At 39.3% G+C, this 22706-nt stretch overlaps 1 protein-coding gene across 2 annotated transcripts in view; it reads left to right on the top strand.

The window, feature by feature from the left end:
- Positions 1 to 22706, top strand: part of TANGO6 (transport and golgi organization 6 homolog) — a 176545-nt gene that overhangs the window by 71981 nt on the left and 81858 nt on the right. The window lies entirely within an intron of this gene.

Below are 22706 nucleotides of genomic sequence, written 5' to 3'. Positions count from 1 at the left end.
TATATGTTTGCAAAACTAACCTAAATCCAGCAAGATTGTGGTCATTTTGTCCATCTTCCTGACTCCTAACTGGGACTGGCTTTAAATCTTAATAATAATATTCCTGGAAGGTTCCCAAGGGATCCGTATAGAATTTCAGTGTCTCGTAATGATGAGGAAGACTTTTTCATGTTTACTTATCATTCTGTAGATTAAATCACATTTCCTTTAATTCAAGGAGGTAAAAATGGCTCACGTATGAGCTCTCTTTACATTATTCCTTATGTACTTGCCTAGTGTCAGTATGCACCGTTGCTCTCTCTTTAAGCTGAAAGAATCTCAAAGCACTTAATATTTCTTCATCAAAAAGTTTTTGCAATGATTTTGTTTCACTTTTGTGATTCTCCGTTATTCTCTGTATCTCCATTAATTCCTGAATTCCAAATCTAATAGGGGCCTCATGAAAAGGGATATAGAAAGATACAAAAAGTGAGAAGCAGACATACAAAAAGGTGAGAAACGGGCTTGATGATGTCAGAATTAACTCACAGTTTCTTTTGGCTTCATCAGTGTAGTGTAAGGTTGAGAGCTAGGGCTCTGGATTCAGACTACCTGGGTACACATCCCCATTTCTTCACTTCTCAGATGGGTAAACTTTGGCATGTTACTTAATTCCTCTGGGCTTCAATTTCCTTACTTGTACAAAGGAGGCTGAATGGAAACATACATTGGTACAACCACTTTGGAAAACAGTCTGGCAGTTCCTCTAAAAGATAAACTTAGAGTTACCATTTGGCTCAGCAGTTCCACTCCTGGGTATATACCTAAGAGAAATGAAAACATATATCTACATAAAAACTTGTACATGAATATTCACTGCAGCATTATTCATAGAAGCCATAAGGTGGAAACAACCCAAATGTCCGTCAACTGATGAATGGATAAACAAAATGTAGTATATCTACATAATGGATTATTATTCAGCCATAAAAAGGAATGAAGTACTGATACATGCTACAACGTGGATGAACATTGAAAACATTATGCTAAGTGAAAGAAGCCTGAGGTAAAAGACTATATATTATATATTTCCATTTACATGAAATGTCCAGAATAGGCAAATCCATAGAGACACAACCCCTTGGACCTCAGGCCTGACCTGCACTGGACATTCCAGTAGGCGCTGGCTCACTGCTAAAGCCAAAGGCTACCAACCCATTCTAAGGACCAGCTGGCATGGGTGTGGGCAGCTAGAGCTCTTGGGCTACTCTAACTCAGCCACTTTTTTACTGACAGCCTTGGGGAAAGCATTCAACATTTTCCCTTGTTGCTTAGTGTCCTATATAAAATGGAATCATCATTTCATTTGCTCAGAAGAGTTTTGATTAGATTTAAATAGCTTAAAACACTAATCATTTATTATTACTCATCCGTCTCTAGACCAGTTGGGGTTCAGCTGATCTAGACTGGGCTTGGCTGGGCAGCTCTGCTTCTCCTTGTAGATCTGTGGGGGCTCTGCTGCACATGTTCCTGATAATTCCTGGACTGGTGGTCAGGGTATGTTCTTCTCACAGTGATGGCAGAAGTGCAAGAGAGCAAGAATAAACTAAAGGGGCCTCTTCAGGCCTAAGCTTGGAACTGGCATCCTGTCACTACTACCTCATTCTGTTGGCTAAAGCAAGTTATGTGGCTGAACCTAAAAGTCAAGGGGCAGAGAAATAAACTCTGTTCCTTTAGTGGAATAAACTGCCATATCACATAGCAAAGGACATGGATGCAGAGAGGAGTGAAGAATTGAAGCCAGTAATGCAGTCCTCCACACTGATGTGTTCTGTTACCTTCCAATGGCAAGATTCTCTATGAGCATAAAGTCACCTGCAGGTCCTCATCAGTTAGTTATTTCTTGGTATACAGACACAGTAGTTGAAGCATAAGAGAGAGTGTGGAGGAAAAAGAGATGGTGTAGAGTGACATAATCAGAGATGAAGGCCTGAGCCTTGGAATTCATTCTTTATTCAGCAAACATTTATTGTACACCTACTATATACAGGGAAACCCTGGTGTTGTAGTGGTTAAGAGCTACAGCTGCTAACCAAAAGGTTGGCAGTTCAAATCCACCAGGCATTCTTTGGAAACTCTATGGAGCAGCAGTTCTACTCTGTCCTGTCAGGTCGCTACGAGTCGCAGTCGACTCGACGGCAGCAGGTTTGGTTTTTTTGGGTGTGGTACTATATACAGAATACTTTAGGTTAACTGTGAGTTATGTTAAAAAGGAGCATGGTGGTGCAGTGGTTAAAGCGCTTGGATGCTAACCGAAAGGTGGGAGGTTTGAACCTACCTGCTGCTCCATGGGAGAAAGATGTGGCAGTCTGCTCTTGTAAAGATGTACAGCCTTGGAAATGCTTTAGGGTAGTTCTCCTGTCACTATGAGTTAGAAATGACTCAATGGCAATGGGTTTGTTTTTTTTTTGGTTTGTCTTGTTAAAAACTAAAAAGCGAATTCTTCAATGGAGATGAAAGGATCACCCAAAGAGGTAAAAGGACAGCTAGGTGAGAGCAGAGGCCAAAAGAGTAGAAGATTTCAAGAGAGAAAGTAATCACTTGTGGCTCAGAGGTCAAAAAGGGCAGGAATAAAAGCCTGGGGGCTCCATAGGCCTTAGGAGGCCTCGTGACAATGAATGCTTTTTATAGAAACCAAATAAATCAATGAAACAAGAATCTAAAATGCCTGTAATTAATAAGTCTCAGAAAGCTGGTCATCCTGTACTTTTCTCGAGAAAGTATAATTCTGGTAAGGAGATGTTTCTCATTGACTTTTTTTTAGGACCAGGTTTTCGGGAAGTAGTGGCATGTCATTCTAATGTGGCAGCATTGCTCTGTGGAATAAGCTTTCCAGCTGATTAACCCATTGAGCTTATTAACCCCTAGGGTCTGCTATAAAAATCACAACCCTGGGTTATATTTGCTTTTATTAATTTTAATTGGTGTGCTAATCATTTTGTAGCTAATTTGGTGATAAACATGCGAGCTAGACGTGTAATTTTTGTTTTCTGCTCCCTAAGATGGACAAGTTTGAATTAATTGATGTCTTTGGTGTTTGTAACATGCACTTAAAGACCAAGGCCATAGGTGACTTTTCCATTAAGAAAGGAGCTGAACTTTCCCATCTAACATTGCCAGTGTAGTTCTCCCCAAGGCTATAGCAAGCCAGGAGACAAGCTGTTCTGGAGTTCCAGTCAGTAACACCAGCCCGCTAGTAGATGTCATGTAGTACGAGAGAGACAGAGAGACAGAGAGAGAGACAGAGAGAGAGAGAGAGTGTGTGTGTGTGTGTGTGTGTGTGTACGTGTGTTTAAAGTTTTCCTTTTTCTGGTGAGGGGTGACAGTGCACAATACTGGGGAAGCCAGCACGGCTTGTGCAAGGCAGGGTCATTAAAAAATAAAATTAAAGTTTTCCTTTTTCTAGGCTGCCTGTGTGGTTCCATGTGAAAGTTAAAATGTACCTTTTGCTTAATTTATTAATATTTTGAATTTCTTTTGTAATTTGTCACCAACTTTGTCAGCAGTCTAGGCAGAGGGCAGTGGGAAATTCGGTAAACTCATTCATTCAACAAATATTTATTGATGGCTGATTTAGGAATTTCTGGTGCATGTATTACCTGTCCATCACATAGCAATAACTGCCAGGAAGTAAATACAATTTGAGAACTAAATCCTCTATGTAAAAACAGCTTGGGTGCGAGGTCTGATCCCCTCTAACTTCACAAGGGGGAAGGAGAACCAAGATCAACAGCCCAAGGCTGATTCCTATAGACGGGTTAGACGTGTCTCCTCTCTCCGCCATCTTTACCAGTTCTGACACCAACCGTCCCTCCCACAGTGCTCTCTACTTCTCTGCTGGGTTCGATAATTCATTGCAGTGTTCACACAGAACCCACAGACCATACTCAAAATTGTGGGGTTTATTAGGGCAGTAACAGTTACAATTCAGGCTCAAGAACTCAGGATACAATTCTTGCATTAGGACAGCCTCTTCCCAGCCATGCCCTCAGTCTGTCCAAAGGCACTCAGCTTTCTCTCTCTGATGGCTGGGAAGCCCACAGCACCAGCTCCTTCTGCTGGGTCTCTGCTGCTGGTCTCTCCTTCCTTGGTGGTGGTGGGCTTCTCCTCTGCCTGGAATTGGCTCTCTTTTAAGGCAAAATTGACCAGTCTTCTTGGTGGGCCACAATTACCCTATCACACAATAGCTTGGGTGGGAGTTACAAAACCAAGGCTAGAAAGGCCACACAAGAGTAATCAATCAGTAATCAATTGCACTGCACCTTATGAGTTAAATTTTAATTTCACGAGATCGCATCTCCTTTTATTCCTACTGTAAGAAAGTGATGTTTGATTTAGTTCTCATTGCATTTGCTCCCAGGTACACAGTAGCAGCTTCTTCAGGCAGAGAATTATGTACAAATTACTGAGCTCCAGTTATAATCCAGAGCTTTTAAATAGAAGACTTAATCTTAAACACAGTATTGGCCATTGAGTGTCTCCCTTTTTTAGACTCCTTGTGTATTTTTTTCATTGTCTTGTCATTATTATTATAAGCAATGCATTGTCATTGTTTTAAAAAAAAATTAATGACAAGGAAATGTGTACGGTAAAAGGTGGAAGCCCTTCTCTCTTCCAAAATGGGAGTTAAAATATGTTCTTAAGAGTCCCGTACTGTATATTAGATGTTTTGGGCATTTCTCACAGTTAAGTTTTCAAATAGGTGATTCAGTAATTAATGTAATAAATAAGTGATATTCGTCAACTAAGATATTATACCCAGATTGTCACACTGTGAATCAGCTCATGTGTCCTCTTGGTCACTTTAATTATTTAAAAGACATTTTGAAAGCAACTCTGAGGATAGATGCATTTCAAGGATCCATGTGATCGCTTGTTGTTGTTGTTGTTAGTAGCCATCAAGTTGATTCTGATTCATAGTGACCCCATGTGTGCAGAGTAGAGTAGAACTATATTCCACTGGGTTTTCAAGGCTGTGATCTTTTGGAAGCAGATTGCCAGGCCTGCCTTCCAAGGCACCTCTAGGTGGGTTTGAACCACCAGTCTTCTGCCTAATAGCCTGTGTCAAAAGAATCTTTAGATAAAACTACCACACTAGTTTTTAAAATTAAAAAACAAAACAACAACAAAAGAAAATACACACACAAAAGAACTATGCTCTGAGAGAGCCAAGCTTGGGAGGTGAAGAGTGCCCGTTTGTGTGAGGAGAATCTAGACATGCTGACATGCCCAAACAAATCACACTAACTCTTCTACCCTTTTCCTTTCAGAGTTTTCATTTCTATTGAAAGAGCCAAGGGGAGGAAAGGCAAACGCCCCAGAAGGGGGAAGTTAGATACAAGTTGAAATTGTTTTTACAGAGTTTCAAACTGAGCAGGATTACAAGTCTTAACTTGTCAGGCACTAAACTCCCTATCTCATTCTCAAATTTCTACCTCAAGTAAGTTGGGAAACCATTAACTGAAAATAATTCTATCCCTTGAAGTACCGTCTAATTGGATCTTGGCATTGAAATGTGGAATGCAATCCTGTGAAGTTTATCATCTCCATTTATGTCCTTGAAATGGAAGATTTCTTTTATGTCCTAACCTGGTTTCTGTACTGCCTAATTAATGAAGGAGCATTTAGTGAATGTCTTTCATATGTATATTATCTCAGTAAATTCTTGAAGTAGTTCTGGAAAGTAGACATTATTCCCATTGTTTTAACAGCTTTCTTAAGATATAATTTACATACCTAAAATGTACAATTCAATGGTATTTAGCACATTTAGAGAGTTGTACAAAAATCACCACAATATAATTTTAAAGTATTTTCATTATCCCAAAAAGAAATCCCAGACTGAACAGTGGCATTGAATGTGGATGTAGTGAGTACAACACAACCAAAGTAAAAACAAGTGTTTGAGTACATATGGATGGGTGTAGGCAAATTGGCATACCGGTAGGTACAGGTGTGTACATAGGTGAGAACAGATAGAAGTATCTATAAAACCAATCTCACTGCCCTCAAGTTGATTCTGACTTATGTGACCATATAGGACAGAGTAGAACTGCCCCATAGGGTTTCCAAGGCTGTAAATCTTTACAGAAGCAGCCTGCCACATCTTTCTCCCACGGAGCGGATGGTGGTTTGAACACCGACCTTTCAGTTCGCAGCTGAGCGCTTTTAACCACTGCACCACCAGGGCTTCTTAGAAGTATCTATGTTATGCCAGTTGACTGAGGTGTCCCATGAGACTATGGTCCTAAGCCTTCAAACCCAGAAAACCAATGTTGGATGGTGTTTGGTTATGTCTGAAGAGTATCCATATTTGTGTCTTCAATGATAGAAGTATCTATAGGTACGTGCAAACACAATTATGTGGGTGCAAGCACATATATTCATTGAAGACACAAATGCAGATACTCCTTAAACATAACCAAACACCTTCCTGTATTGGCTTTCTGGGTTTGAAGGGTTAGGACCATAGTCTCGTAGGACAACTCAGTCATTCGGCATAACAGTTCACAAAGGTCATGATCTGCATCCTATGAAGAGAGTAGTATCTGGGGTCTTAAAAGCTTGCGAGCGGCCATCTGAGACACAACTATGGGTCTCTACTCACCAGGAGCAAAACAGTAAGAAGGTAACTGTCATGGATTGAATTGTGTCCCCCAAAAATACGTGTACCAGTGGCTAGGCCATGATTCCCAGTATTGTGTGATTGTCCACCATTTTGTCATCTGATGTGATTTTCCTATGTGTTGTAAATCCCACCACTATGATGTTAATGAGGTGGGATAGGTGGCAGTTATATTAATGAGGGAGGACTCAATCTACAAGATTGGATTGTGTCTTGAGCCAATCTCTTTTGAGATATAAAAGAGAGAAGCAAGCAAAGAGAGAAGGGGACCTCATACCAGCAAGAAAGCAGCGCTGGGAGCAGAGCGTGTCCTTTGGATCTGTGGTTCCTGTGTGGAGAAGATCCTAGTCCAGGGGAAGATTGATGAGAAGCACCTTCCTCCAGAGCTGACAGAGAGAGAAAGCCTTTCCCTGGAGTTGATGCCCTGAATTTGGACTTCTAGCCTACTAGACTGTGAGAAAATAAATTTCTCTTTGTTAAAGCCACCCACTTGTGGTATTTCTGTTACAGCAGCACTAGATAACTAAGACAGTAACCACAAGCATAGAGAAGAAACAAGTGTGCATGAGCCATGACCTCATCTACCCTGAGACCAGAAGAACTAGATGGTGCCCAGCTACCGCCACTGACCATCTGACCAGGGTCACAATAGTTGGTCCCAGATAGAATGAGAGAAAAATATTGTGCAGAACTCAAATTCTTATAATAATAATAATTAAAAGAAGCTAGAGAAACTGGAACAGTAGAGAACAGAGGACTCTCAGACTATCACCCTGAGACACCCTTTAAACTTAGAACTGAACCTGTTATGGATTGAATTATGTCCCTCAAAAATGTGTGTTAACTTGGCTAGGTCATGATTCTCAGTGTTGTGTGATTGTCCACCATTTTGTCATCTGTTGTGATTTTCCTGCATGTTGTAAATCCTACCTCTGTGATGGTAATAAGGCAGGATTAGAGACAGTTATGTTAATGAGACAGGACTCAGTCTACGAGATTAGGTTATATCTTGAGTCAGTCTCTCTTTTTTTTTTTTTTACTGTGCTTTAAGTGAAAGTTTACAGCTCAAGTTAATTTCTCATTCAGAAATTTATACACTAAAAAATGGGCAAAGGATGGGAATAGGCACTTTGCCAAAGAAGACATTCAGGCGGCTAACAGACACGTGAAGAAATGCTCACGATCATTGGCCATTAGAGAAAGGCAGATCAAAACTACAGTGAGGTACCATCTCACCCCAACAAGGCTAGCATTAATCCAAAAAACACAAAATAATAAATGTTGGCGAGGTTGTGGAGAGACTGGAACACTTACACACTGCTGGTGGGAATGTAAAATGGTACAACCACTTTGGAAATCGATTTGGCACTTCCTTAAAAAGCTGGAAATAGAAATACCATACGATCCAGCAATCCTGCTCCTTGAAATATATCCTAGAGAAATAAGAGCCGTCACACAAATAGATATATGCATACTCATGTTCATTGCAGCACTGTTCACGATAGCAAAAAGATGGAAACAACCTAGGTGCCCATCAGTGGATGAATGGATAAACAAATTATGGTATATTCACACAGTGGAATAAAGATAAAGAACAACAATGAAGCTGTGAAACATAACATGGGGGAATCTGGAGGGCATTATGCTGAGTGAGTTTAGTCAGTCACAGAAGGACAAATATTATATAAGACCATTATTATAAGAACTCAAGAAAAGGTTTAAACACAGAAGAAAACATTCTTTGATGGTTATGAGGGTGGGGAGGGAGGGGAGGGTTAATCACTAACTAGATAATAGACAAGAATTATCTTAGGTGAAGGGAAGTACAGCACTCACTACAGGGGAAGTACAGCACTCACTACAGGGGAGGTCAGCACAACTGGACTAAACCGAAGCTAAGGAGTTTCCTGAATACAGTCAAACACTTCAAGGGACAGAGTAGCAGGGACGGGGGTCTGTGGACCATGCTTTCAGGGGACATCTAGGTCAACTGGCTTAACAAAGTTTATTATGAAAATATTCTGCATCCTACTTTGGTGAGTGGCATCTGGGGTCTTAAAAGCTAGCAGGCGGCCATCTAAGATACATCAATTGGTCCCAACACCTGGAGTAAAGGAGAATGAAGAACACCACGCACACAAGGAAAGTATTAGCCCAAGAGACAGAAAGGGCCACATAAACCAGACACTTCATCAGCCTGAGACCAGAAGAGTTAGATGGTGCCCGGCTACCACCAATGACTGCCCTGACAGGGAACACAACAGGGAGTCCCTGATAGAGCAGGAGAAAGTGGGGTGCAGAACTCAAATTCTAGTAAAAAGATCAGACTTAATGGTCTGACTGAGATTGGAAGAACCCCAGAAAGCATGACCCCCGGACTCTGTGTCAATCCAGAACTAAAGCAGTTCTCGAGGCCAACTCTTCAAAGATTGGACTGGACTGTGGGACAAAAAATGATGCTTGTGAAGAGTGTGCTTCTTAGCTCAGGTAGATACATGAGACTAAATGGGCAGCTTCTGTCTGGAGGTGAGATGAGAAGGCAGAGAGTTAGGAGCTGGGTGAATGGACATGGGGAGTCGGGGTGGAAAGGAGGAGTGTGCTGTCGCAGTATAAGGAGACCAATTAGGGTCACATAACAATGTATGTATAAATTTTTGTATGAGAGACTAACTTGAAATGTAAACTTCCACTTAAACTACAATAAACAAAAATAAATTTTTTTAAAAAGGAAATTTATACACATATTGTTTTGTGACATTGGTTGCAAACCCCACAATGTGACAGCATGCTCCCCCTTTCCATCCCACGTTCCCTGTGTCTATTCGTCTAGTTCCTGGTCCCTTCCTGCCTTCTCATCCTGCTGTTGGACGGGAGCTGCTTATTTGGTCTCATATATTTGATTGAGCCAAGAAGCACCTTCTTCATGTGTATTATTTTTTGTTTTATAGGCCTGTCTAATCTTTGTCTGAAAAGTGGGGTTTGAGAATGGTTTCAGTCCTGGTTAACAGAGAGTCCAGAGGCCATAGTTTCAGGGGTTCCTCCAGCCTCTGTCAGACCATTAAGTCTGGTCTTTTTACATGAATTTGAATTCTGTTCTACATTTTTCTTCTGCTCTGTCCAGGACTCTCTGTTTTGTTCCCTTTCAGGGTGGTCATTGGTGGTAGCCAGGCACCATTTAGTTCTTCTGGTCTCAGGCTGGTGGAGTCTCTGGTTCATTTGGTTCTTTAGTCCTTTGGGCTAGTATTTTCTTTGTGTCTTTGGTTTTCTTTATTGTCCTTTGCTCCAGAGGGGATGGGACCAATAGATGTATTTTAGATGGCCACTCACAAGCTTTTAAGACCCCAGATGCACTGCTTACCAAAGTGGGATGTAGAACATTTTCTTTATAAACTATGTTATGCCAGTTGACCCAGATGTCCCCCAAAACTATGGTCCCCAGGTCCCAGCCTTAGCTATTTGGTCCCTCAAAGTGTTTGAATGTGTCTAGGAGACTTCTTTGCTTTTGTTTTGGTTCAGTTGTGCTGACTTCCCCTGTATTGTGTGTTGTCCTTTCCTTCACCAAAGTTGACACTTGTTTGGTATCTAGTTAGTGATTTCCTCTCCTCTCCCCCACCCTCCTAACCATCAAAGAATGCTTTTTTCTGTGTATAAACCTTTTCTTGAATTCTTATAATAGTGGTCTATACAATATTTGTCATTTTGTGAGTGACTTATTTCGCTCAGCATAATGCCCTCCAGATTCATCCATGTTGTGAGATGTTTCACAGATTCATCATTGTTCTTTATTGTTGAATAGTATTCCATTGTGTGTATGTACTATAATTTGTTTATCGATTCATCTGTTGATGGGCATTTAGGTTGTTTCCATCTTTTTGATGCTGTCAGTAGTGCTGCAGTGAACATGGGTATGCATATGTCTATTCGTGTGATGGCTCTGATTTCTCTAGGGTATATTCCTAGGAGTGGGATTGCTGGATTGTATGGTACTTCTTTTTCTAGCTTTCTAAGGAAGTGCCATATTGTTTTGCAAAGTGGTTGTACTATTTTACAGTCCCACCAGCAGTGCATAAGAGTTCCAATCTCCCCACAACCTCTCCAACATTTGTTATTTTGTGTTTTTTGGATCAGCTCCAGCATTGTTGGGGTAAGATGGTATCTCAATATAGTTTTGATTTGCATTTCTCTATTAGCTAATGATCGTGAGCATCTCCTCATGAGTCTTTTGGCTGCCTGAATGTCATCTTTGGTGAAGTGTCTGTTATATCCTTTGCCCATTTTTTAATTGGATTGTTTGTCCTTTTGTTGTTGCACTGTTGCAGTATCTTGTAGATTTTAGAGATTAAACCCTTATTGGATATGTTGTAGCCAAATATTTTTTCCCATAGTCAATCTCTTTTGAGATATAAAAGAAAGAAGTGAGCAGAGAGACAGGAGGACCTCATACCACCAAGAAATCAATACCAGGAGCAGAGTGCGTCCTTTGGACCCAGGGCTTCTGCACGGAGAAGCTTCTAGACCAGGGGAAGATTGATGACAAGGACCTTCCCAGAACTAACAGAGAGAGAAAGCCTTCCCCCAGAGCTGGCACCCTGAATTTGGACTTCTAACCTCCTAGACTGTGAGGGAATAAATTTCTCTTTGTTAAAGCCATCCACTTGTGGTATTTCTGTTATAGCAGCACTGGATAACTAAGACAGAGCCTATCCCCTGAGATCATCTTTTAGTGAAATAGCAGAGTAGCACACAAAATAAAGGATATTTCCCGTAAGATCAGTGCCCTACTTAAAAACCATCAGTATGAGATTAAAAGGTCAACAATCACTCAAAGCAAAGATGAGAAGATAAGGGACAGGGAAACTAGAGTACTGAAAAGGGAACAAAGTGAACACAATTAAAGAGGATGTTGATACAATTTGATAAATGTAACTAATGTCATTGAGCAATTTGTGTGGAAATTGTCAAATGGGAACCTAACTTGCTGTGTAAACTTTCACTAAAAACTCAGCAAAATATTATTTTAAAAAAATGAATCCCATACCCATTAGCAGTCACTCTGCATTCCCCCTTCCTTCAAGTCTCTGGCACCCACTAATCTAGTTTCTATTCCTATAGATTTGTCTATTCTAAATATTTCATATAAATGGAATCTTACAATAAGTGGTCTTTTGTGACTGACTTCCTACACTCATCATAATGTTTTCAGTTTCATCCATGTTGTGGTATGTATCAGAACTTCATTCCCTTTTATTGTTGCATAATATTCTGTTGTATGGATACTACATTTCGTTTCCCCACTCATCTCTTCATGGACATTTGGGTTGTTTCTACCTCTTGGCTGTTGTAAATACTGCTGCAGTGAACATTGGTGTACAAGTATCTGTTTGAATTCCTGCTCTCAAGACTTTTGGGTATATACGTAGGAGTGGAATTGCTGGATCATAGTGGAATTGCTGGGTCATATGGCCATTCTGTAGCCCTGGTGGTACAGTGGTTAAGAGCTAGGGCTGCCAACTAAAAGGACGGTGGTTCAAATCCACCAGCCACTCCTTGGAAACCCTATGGGGCAGTTCTCTTCTGTCCTACAGGGTCGGTATGAGTCAGAATCAACTTGACAACAATAGGTTTGGTTTTCTGTTGTTTTTTTAATGGTCATTCTATATTTAATTCTTTGAGGAACTGCCAAACTTTTCCACAGCAGCTGTACCATTTTACAATCCCACCAGCAGTGGGCAAGGTTTGTAATTTCCCCACATCCCCAACAACACCTGTTATTTTTTGTTTTTCTGATTATAGCCATCCTAGTGGGGATAAAGTGGTATCTCATTGTCGTTTTGATTTGCATTTCTTTGTGACGAATGACCTGGAGCATCTTTTCATGTGCTGATTGAATGTATATCTTCTTTGAAGAGATGTCTGTTCAGACCCTTTGCCCATTTTGGGGTTATTTTTCTTTTTATTATTAAAGTTGTAAGAATTCTTTATATATTCTCCCACTGAATCTTGACATTTTTAGCTAAACAATTAAATACTTCTTAATTTCTTGGTTTCCAGGGTTCATTTAAAATCCTTCACCTCGTATTCATGTAGACTAGCTGTCACAAAGGCAAGATTCACTCCCTAGAAGGCAATTGTAAGATACCTTGGGGTAAAGGGTAGGTTGCTTAAATGTCTACTTTATAAGCTATTAAGAAAGTATATTAAGAAAGTACCTTCCCTGCAGAACATTTATTTAAATTTTACCCTGGAGCCACCCTCTCTTTAGTAAAGTTGGAATTTGAAGACAAGGAGGAACGAATAAGTGAGAAAACTCATGAGTAAAATAGCAAGTTCCTCTTTAGACTTACCTTTAAGTATAACATTCCTTTACTCTCTAAGGAATCAGTCTGTTTTTCCTGGAGCTACTTTGAGGTAACAGCTGGAAAGGATACCACTCTCTTGCTTTTCTCTCTCAAAATAAAGAGCAAGCAGCTAGCATTGCTCTTCGTTTAAAATTAAAATTCCTAATCTCACCAGGTGTGATTAAGATGATCCTTGACACTGTTCACACACTTAATAAGCCCAATTATACTTTTCATTAACCCTGACATAGCTCCTTTTGTTGCTGAATCATAAGTTTAACACAATATTTTTAACTGCATGAAGCATCAATTTTCCATTCTTTGGTCATGTTGAAATTTTTGGCAGTAGTGGAAAAGAGCACTTATGTTTTAGCAACTCATTTTTAGATTCTAACATTAGACTTTTATACTTGGTTTTGTTTCCTGACCCTGTGCTACCTCTGCTGTGCCCTGAGGAAACATGAAGGTTGGGAATGAATTGAGCCTCAGGGAATGGATCACAGATTTGGAGCCACCAAAGACCCAATTAGGTCATCTCTCCTGTCCACCTGCCAGGGCATGATGGCTCCAGGTTTTCTTTCTTTCGAGTAGGCTGTTTTAGAAGCACTTTTGCACTTTATGTTCACTTTTGTTTTCCATTATTGATAACCTAAATTTAGATAGGGGAGAAAGAGAATTGTAAAAAATTATCTTTGGCTATTGATTTTTTTTTCTTAGTGGTTTAAATGCTTATTTATCTGTTCAACAAATGTCCATTGAGCATCTGCTATGTGTGAGAGTATTATGCTTGGTACAGAGCATACATTGGCAAGACAAACAGTCATGATTCTGCCTTTGTGGAGTTTATAGTTGGAGGAGGGAGGAAAAATGGAGGGTAGCAAATACTAGTCACATAATCATACAAACAAATGTAAAATGTGGCTTTGACAGGTGCTATGAAGAAAAGGTCCACAGTGCTATGAGAGCCTATTTTAGGAACAGTTTACTTGGCATACAGAGGAGAGACGAACTGACCCATAAACTGAGATCTGATGGATGATTAGGAATTAACGTAGCAAAGAAGGGCGAGTAGAGTGTGCTAGATTGAGGGAACAGCAAATCAGAGAGCACAGTGTCGGGGAGGAGCATGCACATGGAAGGACTCTCGAATGCCTGGACTCAGTGAAGAAAGGGGTGGTGCTGAGTGGGCTTGGAGCACCCAGCAGCCCCTCCCTAAAAAGAGAGCTCTTCCTCTCTCTTACTGAGCTCCTCTGAAAATTTCATTGCAAAACAAGGTTCTGCTGCTTTTTAAAAACGAATTTGAAGAATCATTGTCTTAGACCATCTACCTGACTTTGCAAGGAAGTTTTGTACTACCTATCGTATGTGTCATGCCACACACACCCCTTATCACCTCTCCTCACCACTTGCCTGAGAATGCTATTTCTCTTTAAGCCAATTGTCATGAAGTATAATGAGAATGTTTGGATATCTCTACAAATCTCTGAACTCAGGTGTTCAATACAGAACCCTTAACCATTATGAAAAACATTCTAATTGCAGCAGGGAAAAGGTAAAATCATATGGAGTATCTTCCACTGGTTTTCAAATAATTTTTTAGTGGTGGAATCATTTTTCAAATGAGACCTGACATGAGGGTGTCAAAATCTCAGGTGATTTTTATTTTCTTACTTGTGCCTTTTCTTCTTACATTTTTCTCATTTTCAAGTAGGAGCATTTATTGCTTTTATAGCCAAAAGAAAATGTTTTTTAAATTATATGACTGGTTAGGGAAACTGAATTGTTTCATGATAACAAGGTTCAGGGACCAGTACAGATTGAAACAGATGGCTGTCTCTGTTGTCGTAGTCCCTGATGACCTTCTCACGACTAGGGATCACCAAGGCATAGAGTGACTGTGGCTTTTTCACCATGAAATTATGTGATGACAGCAGAAACCTTACTGACAAACAGATGTTTTTCCCAAGTGGAGCTTTTCTTAATGAAATGGTTGCTTAGAAACCAGACCATAATAATAACTTTTCTATATTTAATTTGCAAAGTGATTCAGTTTGCAAAATTAAGTCAGAGAATACTAATTAGATAAAATTGAACATATCCATTATTTTTTGTCTTGCAATTCAGCAACCAAATGGTTAAATTAGCAGAATTTCCTCCAGGCTGGATCTATCCATATGCTATTCATAACAAGGGACATACAAGGAAAAAGACAGCTCATAGAGCAACTCTGCTCTACTCCTAACTGTGAGTCTGCAGTGAGTACAGACCACTGTTTGATTGACCACATTGATTATCTAATGTAACATCCAAGTGTATGCATCCATGATTTGAGAACTAAGCCTTGCTACTTGAAGTGTGGTCTGAAGAGCAGCACCATCAGCACCACCAGAAGGATTGTTTAAAATGCGAATCTGAGGCCCTACTCCAAACCTGGAGTCAAAATCTGCATTTTTAACAAGAGCCCCAGTTTATTGTACGCAGATTAAGTTTGAGAAGCACTACCAGACCAAAGTGGATTTTGCCCACCGTTTAAAGGTAGACTTTAATATTTAAGATGTTTCCTTAAGATATGTTATCTGGGGGAATAAGCACCACTTGTCCATTCACACGCAAAAAAAGACTATTTAAAATAAAAAACAAAGCTATCTATAGTAAAAACAGTACATGTGGGCATTTATACAAAGAATAGTGTATGAAAGAGAGGACAGACACCAAAATGCTTATGTCATTTAGCTCAGATTTCAGGTGATTTTTTTTAAACAGCTTTATTAGATATAATTCATGTCATACAGTTCACCCTTTTTAAGTGCACAATTCAGTGGCTGTCAGTATATTCACAGTTTACATCTGTCACCACAATCAGTTTTAGAACGTTTCACTACCCTAAAAAGATACCTCACTCCCTTTAGCAGTCTCTCCCCAATGCCGCTATCTCCCCACAGGTGATTTTTATATTTATATTTTATACTTATACTTTTTATACTTATACTTTCTTCCTTATGTTTTTCTGTAGTATTTGAGTCTTTTACAGTGACAATGTATTTATTTCATCGGGGGAAAAAAAAACAGTAAGATTCTTTTGATTGTGGAGGTAGATTTTTTTTAAAGGCTTCTCCTTTCCCTTCTATTTATAGTTGCCCTTTTATAACTACTTAGCACAGGGATTTTTAACCTGAGGGCTGTGTGGACCCCTAGGGGAGGCCAAGACTAAGTCTGGTAACTCCTTGAAATTGTAGGCAAAATGTTTCTGTCTCTGCATTTATCAGAGGAGAGGGGCTTTTGGGGGGAATGTTATGGTAGCTCTGGCCATCCCTAGGTGGCACAGTCAGTTAAGAGTTTGACTACTAACCGAAAGATTGGCGGTTCTAACCCACCCAGAGACAACCTCAGAAGGCCTGACGATCTACTTCTGAAAAGTTGCAGCCTTGAAAACCCTGTGGAGCGCAGTTTTACTCTGCACACATGAGGTCGCCACGAGTTGGAATCAGTTTGACCACAACTGGTGTTTTATGGTAGCTCTGATTGGTTTCTGTATGAGACTACAGTTTAAGTCCTACATATCATCATTGCTGATTTCACAACCATCACTTTTCCTAAGCCAGTCTTGACCTGGAGCTCCTATCACAGAGACTTGCCTAATCATCTCATTAGGACATCTGCTAGGCTTAATTAAGGAAAAACAGTAGAATTTAGCAAGAGTTTATATCTTGCCTGTATTACTGCCTAGTGTTCCAGGCACAGAGCAGGTCTCCTAGCCCACCAAGCTTTCCTGAAGACACCGGAGAATGTGAAAGATCAGCCCTGTCTTGCCAGAGCTTTAGGCAGGGTGACGACTCCCTTTGGGTTTCTCAAAACTAGTGAGAACTTGATGCATCAGTCAGCCGTGCTGATTCTGCAGCTTCTTTTTTGCATAGGCTTGAGTGAAATGTAAGTAGAAAATTTAGGGAAAAAAATCAATCTGAAGTTCAGTTGGTACTCCTCCTACCAGGATTGCCCACCTCACGGTCTTTAGGAGATATAAAGGGTATTTTGTTTTCTCATCTGGATTTAACTAAAAGAGAACCACTTACATTTTTCTGGGAAGTCAGAAGTCCCTCTTTTCTTTTTAATAGTAAATTTTTCTTTTGATAGCATCAAGAAAATGTTAACAAGCTTTTTCACGCTTTGAAAACTATATAAACAGAATATAAATGAATGATGTTTTGTCCCTTTAGTTCTTGCCCATGATTAACTGAAGTATGTTTCTGAATGAGTAAAGCAATGATTACTTTCAAAGCAGTTGGAATTGCTATTTTCTTTCCCTACCTTTCTCACTTGTGCCTTCAGTCAGTATTAGGGTAGCTTTTTTTTTTTTTTTAAATTTTCTGTGCATACGACAGAACCCTTGGCCATCATGGTGCTCCTGAGGCACGGTTTTCCTCACCTTTGCATTTTTACTCCATGGTTGTATGGATGGAGGCACTCCAGACTGACAAGGTGGACTATAAGGTTTCTGGTGCTGCTTTGGGTCTTTATTTATTTTGGGAGAGCAGTAGAATAAGAGATCTAGGGGGCTTGGGTAGTCCATGAAGATGCTGTGGAGTAGACTTGTTTGAGAATCAGTGGTTAAAAATCTAAATTAAATTCCAAGCTTTCCAATTCCTTTTGTATGTCTCCTCTGTCATCACTAGTGTCAGCAGCATCTCAAGTTAGAATCATTTGTGAATTTTGTTAACATTATTACCTCCCTTTCCACATGTTAACTAAAGACACCAACGAGAAGCAAAGCAATCCCCTATAAAACCCAGCCATCTCCGGTGGAAGATGTTGATTTCATATAACATGCAAGTGCCTCTCCTTACTTTAACCTTAGAGTCCTTTAGAAAGTAAATTTTATGAAGTGAGGCTAATATTATATACTTCAATGTTTAAAGTCTGCTGTCTTTAGGGTTAGTATTTGCAAAGCTAGTACTATTCCGGCAGTTCTTTTCTGATAGGCGCTTCTGCCAGGCAGGCAGTTGTGTAGCAAAATGGTTGAGAGTACAGGTTTGCAACTCTGCTCTGCCACTCGGGAGCTCTGTGATCTTGGGCCATATTTTCCACTTGTCTGTTCCTCAGCTTCTCCCTAAGTAAAATTAGGGATAATAATAGTACCTACTTCAAAGGATTGTTGGGAGTGTTAAAAGGATGAATGCATGTAAAGTGCTGAGAACATTCCTGGCACAATAAAAACACGCCTGTTACGAAGTGTTAGGAATTTTTACTCTCTTTGCTCTTAAGTTTCTATTTATTAGTAATATTTCATGATTCAAATGGATTTCAGTAGGTGTGATTTACTGTCAGTAAATATAGGTTATTCACTCAATTTTACTTTTTCCGCTCCAAAATGGAAACTGGAAAACAATTTAAGCAAATATATCGCCATTATTTTAGTGCTCAAATATGTTATTATTTAGATCCTAGTTTAACGAGATAAACACTAAATATGAGTCTCACAACTCTTCAGCTGTCAGCCATCACAGCTTATTAGTCTAACCCTCTTTTTTCCTCAGGCTTAAGTAACACTCACTCATCCTGAATCTTAATAAATTTGTTGGGGCTTGTCTACAGTTAACACTAACTTTGGAGCTTTAGAGAAACTTAACTTCAAATTGGCATGCTAGAGGTTATCATTTACTCAAATTACAAAGACAGTCCAGCTATTCAGTTGAGTTCCCCATGCTTCCTTGATTTAATAACCAACTTCCCCAGTTTGTGCAACTTCCTGGACTCTTGGAGCTGAAATTGTTAGTTTCCATCATAATAAGAGGTGTCAGATGTAAGAACTGAAGTACTCTGCTGCAGGGTTGTGTTTTCCTCCTCATAAGAATTCTACCTTTTTTATCTTTGTGACTTAGAATTACAAGAAAGAACAATCACAGATTGGTGGTTGTCTTTTTTATCAGAAAGAAAATGTCCTTGTGCCTGACCTCTTACTACTTGTCTTAACCATCAGTCATTGTTCTTGGGAACTGGAACTTCCCCTACAGATGAATATACACTTCCTTACCCTCTTTCTAGCTTTTAAAATGAACTTATTTTCATGAATTACTTTGAATATAGTTTTTAAAGAATCAAAAAACTTGTCCCCTGTCCTTCTTCTGACCACCACCCCCAGTTCTACTCCTCAGAGATTATAATTTTCACACTTCCCCCTTTTTAGCAGTTTCTTCTAGTAATTGGAGCCCCAGTGGCGCAGTGGTTAAAAGCTTGGCTACTAACCAAAAGGTCAGCAGTTAAATCCACCAGCAGCTCCTTGGAAACCCTATGGGACAGTTCTACTCTGTCCTATAGGGTCACTGAGTCGGAATCGACTGGACAGCAACAGGTTTTTTTTAGTAATTACCTCCCCATTTCTAAATAATATGGTTACACAGGTCTCTTGATTTTTTAAATTTTAGACATTATTTATTGACTTCCTATATGTTAAATAAGAATTTAGTGTTCACACATGTGTACATGTGCGCATACGCGCACACACACAAACACACGCCTCTATACCCCTTCTCCTGTTATTTTTCCATCATAATTTTTGGTTAAATCATTGGGCAGTGTTTGCTACTGAATATATATGGATATTATTCATTGATGAGCCTAGTTCAGTGATCAGGTTCCTTTCTTGTGCATTTGCTTAGTTTTCTGTGTATTTATTGCTAAATTTTTTCAAATGATCCAGTAGCTCTATCAAATGCATGTTGTTATTTGGTCCATCTTTGATCTGTTTACTCAAACTTGTTAAACTGTCTCTTTAGTGTTGGACACCTATCCTATTCTCTTTATCTTTGTTTGTGGTTTAAACCTTTTTCACTCCTTAATTGTTACTTTAGGAGGAAGAGAATATAAGTATTTGTGGTCATTTTGCTTTGTTTGATTACAAATTCTTCTTATATTTTCACCTGAAGAGGTTGCCTTCTTTTAAAAGACCATGCCCTTTATCACAGAGTTTTTTTTTCACAGACTTTTAAAACTTATATTTTATAGATAATACATTTGCATGGTTCAGAATTCAAAAGGTACAGAAAATATAGATTAAAAAGTTTCTCTCTCATATCTATTCCCTAGTCACTCATTTTCTCTCTCCTGAAACAACCCATATCACTGGTATCGTGTATATTCTTCAAAAAATATTTTATGAATTTATATTTTCGCTTTGTACACAAATTGTTGAATACAGTACACACTGTTCTGCAACTTGCTTTTCACTTAACAGTACGTCTTAGAATTCTTTCCATAACAGTACTTAAAAAGCTTCTTCTTTTTTTATGGCTGCATTGTATTCATTGTATAAATGACCACAATTTAACCAACTCACTATTAATAAAAATCTCATTTGTTTCCAGTTTTTTCTATTACAAGCAATGCTACAGTGATGATTTTATAGTTAAGTAAGTTTCTACTTGTGCAAGGATATTAGGATAAATTCCTAGAAGCAGAATTTCTGACTTATCATGGATTTATGTTTTTAAATGTAACACACATTTTCTTAAAAGTGCAAGACAAATTCTGTAAAGTGTGAAATAATTGATTTTCCCATTCAAATAAAAAAATAACAAATCGTGTTTTCCCCTCTTCCCACACTCACTCTGCAGGGGCAATCAAAATAGATTTGAATCCAAAAGGAAGCTGATACTTTGCTCTAGGCTAGTGACTTTCTCTTTACATTTAAGATGTATTATTTTTATATTATTTCTCCCTTTCTCTCCTATTCTAAAAACCTAAAAGGGTAGATATGAAAAATTTCTTACAGCTTTATTGAAATGTAATTCGCATCCCATACAATTCACCTATTTAATGTATACAATTTAGCGATATTTAGTATATTCACACAGTTGTGCAACCATTACCACAATCAGTTTTATAACATTTTCATCACCCTCAAAAAGAAACCCTGTACCCATTAGCAGTCACTCCCCATTTCTTCACAGTTCCCCCCCGACCCCGCCCAGCCATAGACAACCACTAATCTACTTTCTGTCTCTATGGATTTGCCTATTCTAGACATTTCATGTAAATGGAATTATATAATATGTGGTCTTTTGTGTTTCTTATAGTTTTTTTGGCAGAAATACCTTAAAGAGTTAAGTGAGTAGGTAATTTTGGGAGGTTGTTATCTGCAGATATTTTGGGAGGTTGTTATCTGCCTGGAGCCCTGGTGGTGCAGTGGTTAAAGCGCTTGACTGCTAACTGAAAGATTGTCAGTTTGAAAACGCCAGCGGCTCCATTGGAGAAAGATGTGGCAGTCTCCTTCCATAAAGATTCACAGCCTTAGAAACCCTATGGGGTCACTATGAGTCGGAATCGACTCGACGACAGTGAAGTGTTTTGGAGGGTTATCTGCCTAGGGAATTGAGGCAGGTTTGTTTTGAAGTGTGGGTGGCTTAGTAGGTTCCTGGAATAGTGCCAGTCAGAAAAGTCATTTAGAATCTGACTTTCTTTCCTATTATGCAAGAACACTGTCTAAAGTGAGACTGTTGTTATTGGGTGCCATCAAGTCGATTTTGACTCATAGTGACCCCATGTGACAGAGTAGAACTGCCCATAAGGTTTTCTAAGCTGTAGTCTTTTTTTTTTTTTTAATTTTATTGTAATACTTCAAGTGAAAGTTTACAATTCAAGTTAGTCTCTCATACAAAAATTTATACATACACTGTTGTGTGACCTAATTGCTCTCCCTATACTGTGACAGCACATTCCTCCTTTCCACCCCTGATTTCCCATGTCCATGCAACCAGCTCCTGACTCTCTGCCTTCTCATCTCACCTCCAGACAGGACCTGCCCATTTAGTCTCAAGTATCTACTTGAGCTAAGAAGCACATTCTTTCTGAGTATCATTTTATGTCCCATAGTTCCGTCTAATCTTTGAAGAGCTGGCCTCAGGAATGGTTTTAGTGCTGGGTTGACAGATTCCACAGGCTGTGCTTTCTGGGGTTCCTCCAATCTCAGTCAGACCACTAAGTCTGGTCTTTTTACTAGAATCTGATAGACTGTAATCTTTATGGGAGCAGATCTCCAGGTCTTTTGCCTGCAGAGCAGCTGGGTGGGTTTGAATCACCAATCTTTCATTAGCAGCCGAGCACTTAACTGTTGCACCACTAGGGCAAGACTACACCTAAACTTTTATTGCTCAAAGTCTACAAAATCACTGAGTAGCATGCCAAGGGATCATCTTGAAGTCAATACTGTTTTGATCAAAATACATTTCTGGCTTTGTAATGAAAGTCTTTGGAGGAAAACGTTTATTTTACAAAGTTGGCTCTGTTTTGGTATGTGAGGTACTTTTAATATTTTTCAGTTGGGTTAATTTGCCTATTTCCTATGCTTCACCCAAAAACACAGGTCAGAATGCTCTTATGAACTCTTGCCAGTTTAAGTTCACCTTGGCTTTCCATATATCTTATCTGCTACACCACATCCTGAAATGCATAGTCATTTTCCTGCGGTCAGAGCCCAAATAGGTATCTCTCACACAATCGTTTGCTTCTTATCGCCAAAGGGATTGATGTGTCATGTTTCCTTGAAGCCTGTGCTGGCCCAGAAATTACCCCATTTTCTAATTACGAAGGAATTATCAAGTGTGCAGAGCCAAGGGTTATATGAAGGTTATGGCCATACTTCCTCATGTTAAAGTTCAGAAAACTTTTCAAATCAGAAACAAAAACAGCCACACAAAATCTCATCCTTTTAA

This window comes from Trichechus manatus, unplaced genomic scaffold (assembly GCF_000243295.1).
Source record: "Trichechus manatus latirostris isolate Lorelei unplaced genomic scaffold, TriManLat1.0 scaffold00014, whole genome shotgun sequence".
NCBI lineage: Eukaryota > Metazoa > Chordata > Mammalia > Sirenia > Trichechidae > Trichechus > Trichechus manatus.
The sequence above is the reverse complement of the archived record's forward strand: the minus strand, read 5'-3'. Positions and strand labels throughout refer to the sequence as shown.